Raw genomic sequence first — 14,968 nt, 5'->3', positions numbered from 1 at the left:
TAAAATCATCTGCTCAAATTGAACCCTTTTAAGTTTCAAAAGGTAACGAAATATGCTTCATTTTATTCTTCTGTAATTGTTCTTAAAATATCAAGAGAGTTTTTTGCTATTGCAGCAGTTAAAGAAAGATCCATCCGTGCTGTTATAGCCTAGGTCCGGGTCGCTAAAGACCCGAATATAATGATTGGCGAAACATTCATGCATTTAAGGGTTAATGGAGGTTGAAATAAATAAAAAAAAATGCACATGCAATTAAAATATAACTAATCGAACAAAAACAGTGGAGATCTGACAAAAACAGGTCTCCGAGAGGTGTTTGTTACAAATAAAAATGAAAATGAAAGCGCATCGAGTTGGCAGAGTGCGAGGGTCGTGGCGGGATGCGGATCCGTCACTCATGGTGCACCTTGGTGTCGGACAAACAGAAGAAGTGAGGAATATTTAACAGCAGCGGTCACAGTGATGATGAGGCGAGCACCAGTGAAGTTTCTCATGCCTGCTCTGTGTGTCTGCTGGGCGGCGATCAAACAAATCATGTAATTTGTTATTTTTATTATCTCTGTTCTCTTTTGTCGTAAGTTATGCTATTACTCCAGTAATTTATACTAGCCCATCCAGCGCTCCCTGAACGTAGTCTCTGGCTTATTGTCAGTCAAGCGCAACGCTGCAGGGACGCGTCTATAACGACTTTGATCTGATCATAAAGTCTTTCCGAGTCACAGGGCTCAAGTCCAAGTCAAGTCTCAAGTCACTGCTGTCAAAGTCTAAGTCGAGTCTCAAGTCTTCTTTAATTATTTCGAGTCGAGTCGCAAGTCATCAAATTTGGGACTTGAGTCCGAGTCAAGTCTCGAGTCAAGTGACTCGAGTCCACACCCCTGGCATTTTGCAGCACATCTGTTTGAAAAAAATGTACTCTTCCCAAAGTACAGTCACAGTGCCCCATGGTCATTGCTGAAGTCTAGAGTCTGCTTTGTGGGTCTGCTTTTAAGTGCTGCGAACACACTGATCCTCTGTATCTTGGGTAATGATGAGACTACTCATCACGGCAAATACACAAGACTGTTTTTGTTGGTGGAGACATTTGATCCAGGAAGAGAGGAAATGCAGTTTAAAAAATAGCACTATTTGTTCCTCATTAAGTGTTATGTGTCAGCACTGTGTGTATGGAACCACATGATACCACTGTTCCTCGGCCTGTGACCTCATGTTTGGAGTCATGCCTTTCTTTGGTTTTCTGTATTGCATCACATCTACTTTTATTTGTATACACACATAATAACAACAGAACTTTGTGGAGTTATAAAATAAAGAAAACAAACAGGGTGTGCTGTCATGACATGAGAGATATATCTATAGAAAGCTTGACATGTCTACTTTTAAACTAAGCAAGTCTTATCGAAAGCAAATATTCTGTGATAAAGTAATCCATATGAAACCAACGCGATGTCCAGTTTTTCACTTCTCCAGGGCCCAAAACACCCTCAGACCCCAGAGGGTTAAACATAGTCTTTTTGTCACAGTAGCCTAGTTTGTTCAGATGAAATGTGCTTTTAAATGCTCTCAGCACCTATCATGGGGTGGGAAGTGAATCACTTTCCAATTAGGAAATCATGGCAAAGCATTTTGAATCATTCTGAAAACAAATCTTTAGCTGAAAGGTCTGCAAATATGTGTTTGATTTCATGAGGATTGTGTTTGTGTGTGTTTGGTACACACTTTGTGACCACTATGTGATCACCTGGCTGGATCTCCTCTTGTCAAGTGCTGCGGTCACCCATAGAGGTCATGGATAGGATTTCTGTGTCTTGGTCCACTGCTCTCCTGGAAGCATATGAGAAGAGATTGGCAAGGACACTTTGGCTGATCTTTTTTCATTTTTATTTTCTTAAAGTGTCAATGATCTCATTTGATAATAAGAGTACTCTTTGAGAACATTAAATTGCACAAAAAAATGGTAAATGTTAATATTGATCATTTTCAAATGTTCATGTCAAGGAGCATTCAATAAAGTTTGGCAACCATCTGGTAGCAATATTGTTTGCTAAATCAACTCCTACAAAACGGGGATGAACAGTTATGATGCGACTGTGTTGACTGTTATTTAAAAATTTCCCTTAGAAATATTTTGTTAGATTTTTCCAGACACCTCCTTGCTGTATGTTGCCCTCCTTTGGTAAAAAAGAATTGTGCTTAATTATATTGAATGTGCACTTGTAAAATACTTTAAATCTTAAAAGTATATATAAAAGGTTACGGTTACGTATGTAAAAAAATATTTTATCTTCAAGTACATGCAAATATGTGTTTGATTTCATGGGGACTGTGTTTGTGTGTGTTTGGTACACACTTTGTGACCACTATGTGATCACCTGGCTGGATCTCCTCTTGTCAAGTGCTGCGGTCACCCATAGAGGTCATGGATAGGATTTCTGTGTCTTGGTCCACTGCTCTCCTGGAAGCATATGAGAAGAGATTGGCAAGGACACTTTGGCTGATCTTTTTTCATTTTTATTTTCTTAAAGTGTCAATGATCTCATTTGATAATAAGAGTACTCTTTGAGAACATTAAATTGCACAAAAAAATGGTAAATGTTAATATTGATCATTTTCAAATGTTCATGTCAAGGAGCATTCAATAAAGTTTGGCAACCATCTGGTAGCAATATTGTTTGCTAAATCAACTCCTACAAAACGGGGATGAACAGTTATGATGCGACTGTGTTGACTGTTATTTAAAAATTTCCCTTAGAAATATTTTGTTAGATTTTTCCAGACACCTCCTTGCTGTATGTTGCCCTCCTTTGGTAAAAAAGAATTGTGCTTAATTATATTGAATGTGCACTTGTAAAATACTTTAAATCTTAAAAGTATATATAAAAAAAAAACATCTCAGGTTACGTATGTAAAAAAATATTTTATCTTCAAGTACAGTTCCTCTTCAGGAACTCGAGCTGCGTCGTAAAACGCTTTGGGAACGCCTTCTGTGACCACGCTCTGAATCACATGTGAAATCAGTTCAATAGCTGGGTGAGATGTCACGGGCGGGTGACGTCATGGCCAGGAAGTTATATAAGCACATGTGGCGGAGCCGGCGTCAGCTTCAGGAATGAAGCAAACGCCGGCAGGGATGCCGGAAGTATGGCACCGAGACGCAGCGTCTCGTTCCCTCGAGGAACCATGGTTACATACGTAACCTGAGACGTTCCTCTTCAGGAACTCGAGCTGCGTTGGAAAACGCTTTGGGAACGAGAATGCTCACGCCGCCAGACTTGCAAATCCCTGCCTAGTGTGGAAGAGCACAACTAAGGCGAGAAAAAGGGGAGCCAGGAGTGGCTAAAGTAGGTGGGGCCCATCGTCCCGAAGGCCAACTTCTGGAGGAGTGAGCCTTGATCCCCAAAGGAGGGGGAGATCAGAGGACTCGAGGCTATGAAATAGCATCCTAATCCACCACTTAGCATAAGCTTCTCTGGCCGGAGGCCTCGGCCTCAGCGCACCACAGAGGAAACATGTAAGAAGAGGGTGTCTTCCCACTGAATGGCCACCGAGAGGGGCATGGTAGGCCGCAATGGCCGCCACGAAGACCTCTAGGGAGGAATGGGTCAACCCTGCGGATAAACAGGCCTGCAGGAACTCCAGAACTGTACCAAACGGGCAGTTAGCTGGGTCGGGCTGGCAGTCTCAGCAGAAATACAGTTTCCTCATAGAGGGAGCTCTGGATGGAGGATGGTCTCAACAACCTCGGTTGAGAGACCGGAAGTTATGAGTTGTGCCTCCTGTTATGAGGCCACACCCACAGCTTCCACAGCTCCGGGTGGGGGCGTGCCCTCTGCCTGTGAGAGGAGATCTCTCCTGATGGGAATCTCCCATAGACCGCCGTCGAGGAGAGAAATCAAGCCCAAGAACCAACTCGGCCCGGCCAGAATGGGGATACTAACAACAGTGTACACCGCTCTTCCCCAGAGGGAGCTGGCCCTCAAAAAGTCCTAGGCCTTAGGCGTCAGGACGTTTACGACGAAGACTATCCAGCGAGAATGACGGTCCGCAGACCCGCCATCTGCTAGAAGTCTTCGGCCTGGGAGCACCACTCTGACTCTAGACTCTGTGGAGTACGAGAAATGAGGCCCCCAGAATGAGGGGCTGGAACACGGTAGGTTGGGACTGCTCCCACCCAGCAGCCCCTGCTGACCGCCTCAACCTCCTCAGAGGAAGAGAGGTAAACGCGTGCTCTCACTCGAGAAATTTTTATCCCAAGAGCCCCTGTATATCTAACTTCTCATAGTCAGATGAAAACTTAATTTTATTCCTCAGAATAAAATGCAGTCAAACAACCATAGGAGTAAATACGATCTGGTGAGAAAGATTCTCATCAAAAACCGAATTATGTAATATAAGCATTGCCTCGGCAGCGAGCGAGCCGCTCAGTCACACAAACAACATCAATCTCCTCAGAGAAAAGATGGCCGCAGCAGCAAGCTCTCGCTCAGAGGGGGAAGAACCGCAGCACGGGCTTCCAAGCCTCGAGAACGAGCTCTAGATCTAGGAAACACGGTTGGAGATAGGACGAGCCATCTCCAACCCGTCCGCCAGATCATGTGCGATCCCCGCGATCTCAGTCGCCGCCATGCCTCAGCAGCAGACACATATGCGAAACCCACGAGCACAGCCGCCGCTCCGCCTCGGCGGGAACGGGGCCGGCACCCCGAGGAACGCTAGTGAAAGCTCTCTCTTCAAAGAGAACCCTCTGAGAGCAAAGCAAGGCAGTAACAACTGTGCTTCACTCCCAAGCAGACAACAAACAAACTGTGTGTATCCCCACCCGTAAAGTAACGCGGGCAGGGAGGAACAAAGCCTGAATGCTGCCTGTCCTCGCACTTAGGTGTTTGGTTTTGTCTTTTGATTTCATGACAGACAACACTAAATAAGACTCACAAACAGATATCCTCTAGATCTAGGAAACACGGTTGGAGATAGGACGAGCCATCTCCAACCCGTCCGCCAGATCATGTGCGATCCCCGCGATCTCAGTCGCCGCCATGCCTCAGCAGCAGACACATATGCGAAACCCACGAGCACAGCCGCCGCTCCGCCTCGGCGGGAACGGGGCCGGCACCCCGAGGAACGCTAGTGAAAGCTCTCTCTTCAAAGAGAACCCTCTGAGAGCAAAGCAAGGCAGTAACAACTGTGCTTCACTCCCAAGCAGACAACAAACAAACTGTGTGTATCCCCACCCGTAAAGTAACGCGGGCAGGGAGGAACAAAGCCTGAATGCTGCCTGTCCTCGCACTTAGGTGTTTGGTTTTGTCTTTTGATTTCATGACAGACAACACTAAATAAGACTCACAAACAGATATCAGACTGACACATACACAGAGCGCTTGCTGAATGACAAAAAGCTGATGCCAGCTCCGCCGCATGTGCTTTTATAGTTTCCTGACCATGACGTCACCCGCCTGTGACATCTTGCCCAGCTATTGGACTGATTTCACATGTGATTCAGAGCATGGTCACAGAAGGCATTCCCAAAGCGTTTTCCGACGCAGCTCGAGTTCCTGAAGAGGAACTGTACTTGAAGATAAAATATTTTTATAAAATAAAAGGCCACTTAAGTGTACTTATCCCATTTAATCCCATCCCACAATAGTGACCGATGCACTTGCACAAATCCAATTGCACTTGTTAATGAAGGTTGCACTAAAATGTTGCAATGACAGAATATTGCACTAAATTAAAAGTTCCAATGCTACAAATAAGTTACAATATTTTTGTTGTAATACTGGTAGCACTAATATAAAATTTGATGATATATTTTAAAATAAAGTAACAATTTTGAAATATGTTGATGGTTTTATTTTTTGTCTTTTATCTCAGTATTTTTATAAGGGTTTTATGCATAATAATAACGCTAGAATGTGATCAAACAGTTTAAAATAGCCAGGCTGAGATAATAGAACATTTTGATGACTGCAGAAATATGTTAATTCAGTATACATATTATCCCACCGGTCACAATTGTAACCTACCATAAAACACAATTTTTCAAAAAAGAATAATGACACATCATTTGGATATTTTCATGTCTGGGAAAATTTTGGGATTAAAGGGTTAAACAGAGAATAAACTTTTATGACCATGTTTCTTACACTTAATTTAAAAAGTACACTTTGTAATAAAGTCAAATTAAAACTTTTACTTTAAAGTACATTTTAAATAATTTTAACAATCTTTTGTCATGCTTTAAAAAGTTGTGCCTCCTGTTTTACATTTTAACCGTATTTCAAAGGCAATAGAAGTAATTATGAAACTATATAAAGATGTACTTAAGTCCTACTGATGTGGGTCAGAAAAGTTCAGCTAATTGCATTTAATATAAATTTTTGATATACTGTAATACATTTTAATTTAATTGCAATTAACATGCAAGTATAAGTGTCTGAAAACTTTACATTCAGTTTGCACTCATGCATATCCTGTTATATAATAATATTACCCTAATAATTACTCTTTTTAAAAAGAATGTACTTCTTTTTAACGTGGGTAAAGTCTTCTTTAAAAAAAATAAAATAAACACAATTGAACTGCCGCTGCTTTTTCACATTCAGTTTTATCTAACAGTACTTGTTGTTTCATGCAATAATTTGGGTAGTCCTTTACAACTCAAACCGTTTTCCCCCAATCAAATTGACTATAACAACACCTCATACTCAAAACAAACATGTCCGTGTCTCTTAGGATACAGTTAGTGGAAAAGAAATAAATCTGACATTAAATCCTTCCATTCCGAGCATGTTATAATTATCTGTCTTTTAGATCTTCATGGTGTGCTTGAAGTTCAAAGCCACTGAATATGGCAGTGTTTTCTGATTATGCTCAGTCCTGATGCCAGGATAAAGACGTGATGTGTGTTGTTTGTTAATTGCTAGACTTGGTCAGAGCTTGTTGCCGTTTTGTGAGGTCCATTCCTGTATTCATAGTGTGGACCATTTTGTATATGTATTGCTAAATTCTGTTTATCTACTCCAGTCAGCTGATTATTGTTGATTTTGTTTTCCATTGTTTTGCTGTAAAGAAATGCATGCTCTCTCCTTCCTAAATAAATTGGTCAAATGTTCTGGCAAAGTAATGCACATACTTGTTTTGCAATGTGCCTATGTACCCCAGCAAGTTTGTGTGTGGTTGTCCCACTGTGTTTATTCCTCAGGGTTTCTTTATACAGCCGGGTTAAGACTGTGACTTCTCCGAATTCTGTGTAAAAACACAATGACGCAAAAATATAAAGTATGCCAGCTCTGACCAACATCAGTAATTAATATCAAAGGTCACGTCAGATACAAATTCACTTCCAGTCCTTATATGTAAGGGTATATAAAATGAGAAGGCACCATTATCATTGCAAGACAGACTGTATATTTCATGCCCTTAAAACAGTCATGGTTACTGTCAACACCTCAAGTGTGATAGAGCCATTTAATAAACATTCCCTTACATTTCCAAGAGCATGAACATGTGTTCAACCTTAAATATCACTATGTAATCCTTAGTATTAGTATTAGTGGTATTAATTGTATTATACTAGATTTCCAGTGGTTTGAAGGGTCAAAGAAGGATAAAAAGTATATAAATGCACGCAGTACTAATTTTTCAGCTAATTTGAAATGTGCACAAGGAAGCCAAACTTAATTGGTGTACAAATGATATGTTTGATATCTCTATTCCGTGCTGATATATTCATATGTGCCATCAGTCAAATCAAAGCAGAACTGCGGAAAAATCGTTCGTTGCTATGTAATTAATGTAATTAGGTATACATGTCTCCTAGCAACTAAAGACCATTTTGCACAAACATTTGGAATAATTCACACGTGTGAGCAATAACAGGTGAGCACACTGGGTATTTCTACAGTCACTGTGTGCGTTTTAATGCTGTTTACCAGGGCTATTTAAATTCCCTGGAACAGTTTAGTGTGGGTTTATCCAATAACAAACAAATGATCATCTCTGATAAGTGAATAATGCAATCCATTAGTGCAGTGTTTCCTCACAGTCCCATCATTGAAGAACAAGCACTCCTTCATCAACACCAAACCAGAAATGTGTTCATTTTAATTCATATAATGCTGGATATTGTTCTACATTATCATTCATTTTACTATAGTCGATAAAATGGTTATGGTAAAAAAAAAAAAAGCAGGAAATAGCACATGTGATTAGTCATAGATTTATATATTTTGGGTTATTTGTTTATTTATTTTTATTGTAATCTGCTTAATGACCCAAATGCATTATCCTTGGTTGGTTTCAATGTATTAATGAACATCAGAGGTTCTAAAAATGGAAAACTTTCAAACAAATGATTATATAACATGGAGTGAATGTAGGTTAATTTGTCATTTGAGCCAATCAGTGGCCACAATGTGTGGCACATTTAGGAATTTTAATCAAAATATTTCTGGACGTTGGCAAACTAATTTGCTCTGCATGAGGGGGTAGTACTTCTGGAAACTACAATAGTGAGAACTTAAACCCTCATTAGTTTCAGTCGGCACAGAGCATAAACTTAAAATTGTAATATTTCCACACCTGTTTGCACATTATTGTGCCCACTAACCCATTTTTATTTTATTTACAGTTTTTGGGGGTCTTTGTTGAATCAGGTCATGGTGCAAGCCTGATTCAAGCCCATTAGGACACAGCTGTCCCCATGTTTCCTTCTTTAAGTTAACGGCGGTGTTTTCAGTTCAAACCCTCAAAGGTGGCCCAAATAATTTGAATCATATCATAAGGGTGACACCTGGTGTGATACTTAGTTATTGCAATATATTTCAGCCTTGAGCAGTGTTTCGTTTAAACAGCAGGTGGCAATCTAAACACACACAATGAAGTGTTTTCCAGCTCAGTGTGGACAATCCAGGTAATTCACATGTATTTATCATTTACACCTATTTCAGTCATTTTGTTAAAAAAAATATGATTGTATGAAATTGTAAATGTTTAAATAGTGTGGTTCATGTTGTCATTTCAGAATGAATGTGAAATATTTCATTGAAATTAATTTAAAAAAAAGAACTCAAATTAGAAAACAATATTCATGTGTTAAACAGTACAATTTGATAATGGGACAACAAATATATTTGCTTTGACATTAACTGAGCAAATTTAAGCATATTTAATATCTAAAGTGATTTATTTGCTTTAGTATCATTTTTGTCATTATTTAAAGTCTATTGTGCATGTATCTTATGTTTTTTATTTGTTTATTTTAATTTTGATTATTTCATTTGAAATAAAATGTTGCATATAAGCGTTTCCAGTTTTTGGACTTCATTAATATACCGAGGAGTATGAGACAAAATAGACCAAAACAGCTCAAACACCAATGTAGATCATTTAATTAAAAATATGCTGCAAATCCACAATATCACCCGAATGGCTTTGAGACAGCTAGTGAGATGAATGGCATTCCAAGAGCAGATTATAGTGTGTTTCTGAGAAATTTCACTGCCACTGGACATTACAATTTAGATCGATCTGCTGTAAAACTCCTTTATTTCTTGTTATATAATGTGTCTATGTCCACCTTTCAAACCCACTTCACAATGATTCATACTACTAATTATACCAGCAAACCTGACCTTGACCAAGCTTCTATGATCCACAGTATCAGTAATTGATTTCTAACTGTGTTGATTAACAGTAGGCTGACCTTGTGGTGCCAATGGGCAACTAGTCAAGGCTGTGTGCTTTACCACAGATGTCTGGGATGGGAAGTGTGCTATAAATCTACAGGCTCAAAATTAGTTCTCGTCTAAATCACAGAAATGCCAGGCTATTGCTTTGTTTGGTTGAGGTATTTTTTTCTAACCGACACTGATGTCATATCCTGGTTTGAGGTACATTTGTATATATGAAGTTGGCTTCACTCTGTGTGTGTGTGTGTGTGTGTGTGTGTATGGCCAGGTCTAATTACAGACTGGGTAAAGAGGCCCGCTGAGGGACATAAGTAAGCTTCTAGTAGGCCTAAGGTCTCCCAGATTTACCACAGCATGCAAAGTGAGAAATAGACAGAGAGAGAGAGAGAGGAGCCAAGAGAGAAAGCTGTGGAGAAATTTAAGGACATGTAGGCGGAAAGAAGGAGTGTATCAGTGTGTGCGTGAATCTATTCTGATCGTATCACAGGATTCAGCACCACCGAATCAGCTAAAAAAATCTTCTGTAACATTCTGCGACTAAAACAAATGCTTTGAGTATGAGTAGAATAAAATCTAAAAGAAATGTTTGCATTTACACTGGTGGCCATAAGAATTAATTACGTTTTTTTTTTATGTTTTTGGAAGAATTCTCCTCCAGAAATCATACTAATATGTTGATTTGCTGTTCAAGAAACATTTCTTCTTATTATCAATGTTGAAATCAAAGTTTTTGCAGCTTAATATTGATAACATAATATTGGAAACTGTTATACACTACCAAAAGTTTGGGGTATGAATTTATAAGATTGATCAAAAGTGACAGTAAGATATTAATCATAATACAAACGATTTCTATTTCAAATCAATGCTGCTCAACGAACTTTCTATTCATCAAAGAATCCTGAAAAACACTATCACAGTTTACTCAAAAATATTAAGCAGCAAAAGTGCTTTCAGCATTGATGATAAGAACAATTATTAATAATAGACTATCAATAATAATTGAGAGTCAAATTAACATATTAGAATGATTTCTCAAAAGATCACTGAATACTGGAGTAACGATGCTGAAAATTCAGCTTTGACATCATGATAAATTACATTTGAAAAATATTGAAATAGAAAACAGCCATTTTAAATTGCTATAGTATTTCTCGATATTATTGTTTTTACTGTATTTTATAAATAAATACATCAATAAATAAATAATGCAGCCTTGGTGAGCATAAGGGACTTTTAAAAATGTAAAAATCTTAATTATTCCAAACTTTCAGCTCAAAACCTGGGTGTTATTCACTAACTACCTGCAACCTAGTTTAACTATATGATTGTTTGCACTGGTTTAGCTGTGATTCTTTTCTGTGCAAATACACCTCCTTTCTGTGCAAATTATTATATTTGACGTTTACAGTCACAAATGATCAAAGTCAGAGCATACAAATTGTCCCTAGTAGGTCCCTGAATTGCAATGCACCCCTGTAAAGTACTTCAGATCTTGTAGTCTGCCGCATCCACCTCAGCATCCAGAACAGGTCTGTATACTGAGGATTTGTGAGGATAGTTACTTTCAATTTTTTCGCATGTTGGTTGGGTTGTTGCCTAATTCCTTTAGTGAATCAGGTGCTTAAAGACACAGACAACACATGTGAATAAATCCGCTACAGAAATGCTTTGACATTACTGTGTGTGTGCACACTATGCGAGTTAACTTGCTAGGCAGATAAATTACCGGTTTGTTTATGTTGCTTGTTTGGCACGTTCACTCCCTTGCATGATGTCTCTAAGAGAAACTGATCTCTGGTTTCAGTTTAACTTTAAAGTATATTAGCTGCCTGCTGTTGCTCAGATTCAGCTCATTACTTAAACTTCTTGCTAAATAGCCTTAGGTTAAGTTTAGTTTAAATTTTTCGATGAGATGTTTAATTGAGAATTAGATTTAATGTTTGAATAATTGCATTTAGTGTATATGCATAACATAACATAATTTTAAAAAATATACATAAAAACAAAATAGAATTACACTCTCAGAAAAAAGGTACAAAGCTAGAGCGGTATAAGGTACAAAAATACAAAAGCTAAATTATTTACCCCCAAATGGTACATATTAGTGCTTTTTGAAAGGCTACTGCTCCAGTGACAGTTTTGTACCTTTTAGTTTAAAGAGGCAGTCAGTTTTTTTTTTGTCGTATCACTGTTTATAAATTGTTTTTCAAGTATTTTTGCAGTGTTTATTCATCTTAAATTATTAAACAGATGTTGTTCAATCATGACAGTCTATTGTTTGTTCTCGGAAGAGTGAACTGACTGTGGGTTTCTGTGGGAGGCAAATGACAGCACTGCAGCAGTATTCAGCAAGCATATTTTTACTGCTTTCACTATCCATGGACCAGAAAGAGGGATTGTGAGATGGAGGAGTAAGACTGAACTGTGGATACATCATAGGGCCAGAGGCTTGCGTGTTCTGAAAAGTCAAAAAAGTGTAAAGCACTGTTGGCTGTTAGACTCAACCCAAATCCTGCAGCTTTGTCTGAGTGTTTTTCATCACATCCCTCATAGGTTTAATTATATCTCCATAGAATAAAATTCAGTGAAAATTGTATATACTTGTTTAACAAATTATATGTTTGTTCTGCATTTAACAGTTTACAAAGTACTTGCACAACAAATACAGCCCTGAGTGTCAAATCCATAACTGCAAAGTCCACTAAGCAAACTTACATAGACATGCTTTGGATTTAACCAAGAATAAAAAAGCATGGGGAATTGTGGTTGCATAAACCTGATACATTTAGGCACTGAGATCTATTTGTAGACATGGACTTGATTATGGGGAAAATTACATTGCCTTGTCATTGCTTTCCTCACACATTATCAGTGACAAACCAGTTTGTTGTTCTGAGTTTTTGATTGGTTGCTCGGTTCGTTGGGACTCACTGGATCATTACGGCATCATGTCATTCATGAATTTAATACTTGCACTCTGGGAAAATGAATGACTTTGGTGGTGCTGTGCAACCTAGAGCTATAGTCTGGGTGCAATTCTAGAGCTCAAGCAATTCAGAACATTTATGATGTTTTGGATTATAATATTAAAGGAAACCTTATTCATAATTATAAACATATTTTTGGAATATTTGAGACAGAAAAGCTCAAGACAACTGTACTCCCCTCATTGCACATGAATCAAATGTCTCATTAAATGTGTAATAAAATCTAGCCCTCAGTGTCTGCATGAAAAATATGTTCTGACAGTGAGGGGCCAGCGAGGGGTTTCTAAATCATTGACATATTATTTTCAGGATTACAATTTCTGTATTTTCCATTTACATGCTTGGGCTATTTCTTTTTCACTGTGAAAAAAAAAATATATGTATAAAACATGATATTCGCCTACCACAAAATCAAGTCTGAGGTGTTCTGACTGGGGGCTATGCAGCGAATTATGCCAGTATCTCAATATGTATCTGTACTTGTTACAACTGGCACAATTGGCAAAAAGCAGCCCATTTTCAGAGGTAACTCTATTCCATTTATAGTTTCAATATTACAAAACTGCTTGTTTTTTTGTTTTTTTGTTTGTTTGTTTGCATGTAAAATAATTATATTCTATATAAATAGAAATTCAGTGTGTGATTTGCTGGAAATTTAAAGGGGTCATATGATGCGATTTCAATTTTTCCTTTCTCTTTGGAGTGTTACAAGCTCTTGGTGTATAAAGAAGATCTGTAAAGTTGCAAAGACTAAAGTCTCAAATCCAAAGAGATATTCTTTATAAAAGTTAAGAGTCAACAACCCCTACCTAAAACGTCTCGTTTAAACACGCCCCCACATGTCTACGTCACGATGTGGGAAGATTTGCATAACACTGCCCAAATGTTCACGCAAAGAAAGAAGACGTAACTTTGATTCTCGCTGTAGTATTGTTGTTGCCGCATGTTTCATTGTGAAAGCGAAACTACTTTGTTTCGTTCTCAAGCCCGCCAGCCTCCACTCACTCTAGAGACTCTTGTCTCTTCGCTCCGGCCGGGACATGGCATCACAATATGGTAAGGGGCGTAACATTTCCGTCACACGCTTGAGGTATTCTGCCAATCACAATGCACTGGATAGCTGGCCAATCAGAGCACACCTCGATTTTCAGACCGATGAGCTTTGTAAAAATCTACGCATTTCAGAAAGGTGGGGCATAGAGGAGAAACAATAATGTACAGTATGTGGAAAATAATGTGTTTTTTTAACCTTAAACCGCATTAACACATTTCATTACACCAAATACCCAAAATAATGTTCTTTTTAGCAACATCATATGACCCCTTTAATTAATCTTGGCGACATGATTCTCTTGAATTAATTTACCAAAAAGATTTGTTCATATTCATTTACTGACTCTTTCTGCAGATAATTTTTTTTTTATACTAGGAGGTAGCATTAACCCAGCTAAGTTATAAATACCCTAATTTATTTCTGAATGTTCTCGGAATGTCCATTTTTAAAAATGTTTTTCTTGGTTTTACAAATGTTAAAGAAACTTTACTTTCAACGTTATTTTGAATGGTCTCTGTGTGTTCTGAAACAAGTAGTAACAGTTATTAGACAAATGCCCAACTAAAAACGTTTATTGAACAATGCATAAATAACATTTAACGTTTTGAGAACATTCTTAAAGACCAGATAAAAGAGTGAACGTTACTGGAAGAACATTTGTTCATACTGTGACGAGCATCCCGAAGCTTCATCAGCGTCGCCCTGGAAACAAGCGAGGAGCACTTGGCCATCATCATCACAGGCTGATCGGTCACAGCTGCACTTCATCAGGCGGCGGCTACATAAGCCACACAAGCCCTGCCATCTAGGAGATTCCTCCATGAGACTGAGCACTAACTCGCCCTCTCATTTTTCCCACAGAAAGCAGCGTGTGACCGACCAGCCCCACAGGAGCACTGCATGGACCCTCTGCACTGGGAAGATGGAAGAGAGCACTCACGGCACCGGAGAACCTACCTGGACCTTTCTCACTAGCACCCATCCCCCCAATAAATCCACCCTCCGGGGTATTGATTGAGATTACTTGTCGTGTGATTCTTCACCCCGTTACACTGGTGGAGAATGCGGGCAAATCAGTGAAGAATCACAGACAAGCGATCTTCTTCACCTCACCTTTTTTCCTTGTTTTGTCTCCGTGTTCTGTCACAGGCGGGCGCTCCTCCCCCCCACCATGGACGAAATCCTCCAGCGGCTCACCGAGGTTAGCATCCGCCAGCAACAAATTGTTGAGCACCTCG

Source organism: Sinocyclocheilus grahami, unplaced genomic scaffold, assembly GCF_001515645.1.
Source record: "Sinocyclocheilus grahami isolate Dianchi unplaced genomic scaffold, SAMN03320097.WGS_v1.1 scaffold1281.1, whole genome shotgun sequence".
NCBI lineage: Eukaryota > Metazoa > Chordata > Actinopteri > Cypriniformes > Cyprinidae > Sinocyclocheilus > Sinocyclocheilus grahami.
This window is presented reverse-complemented; position numbering follows the sequence as displayed.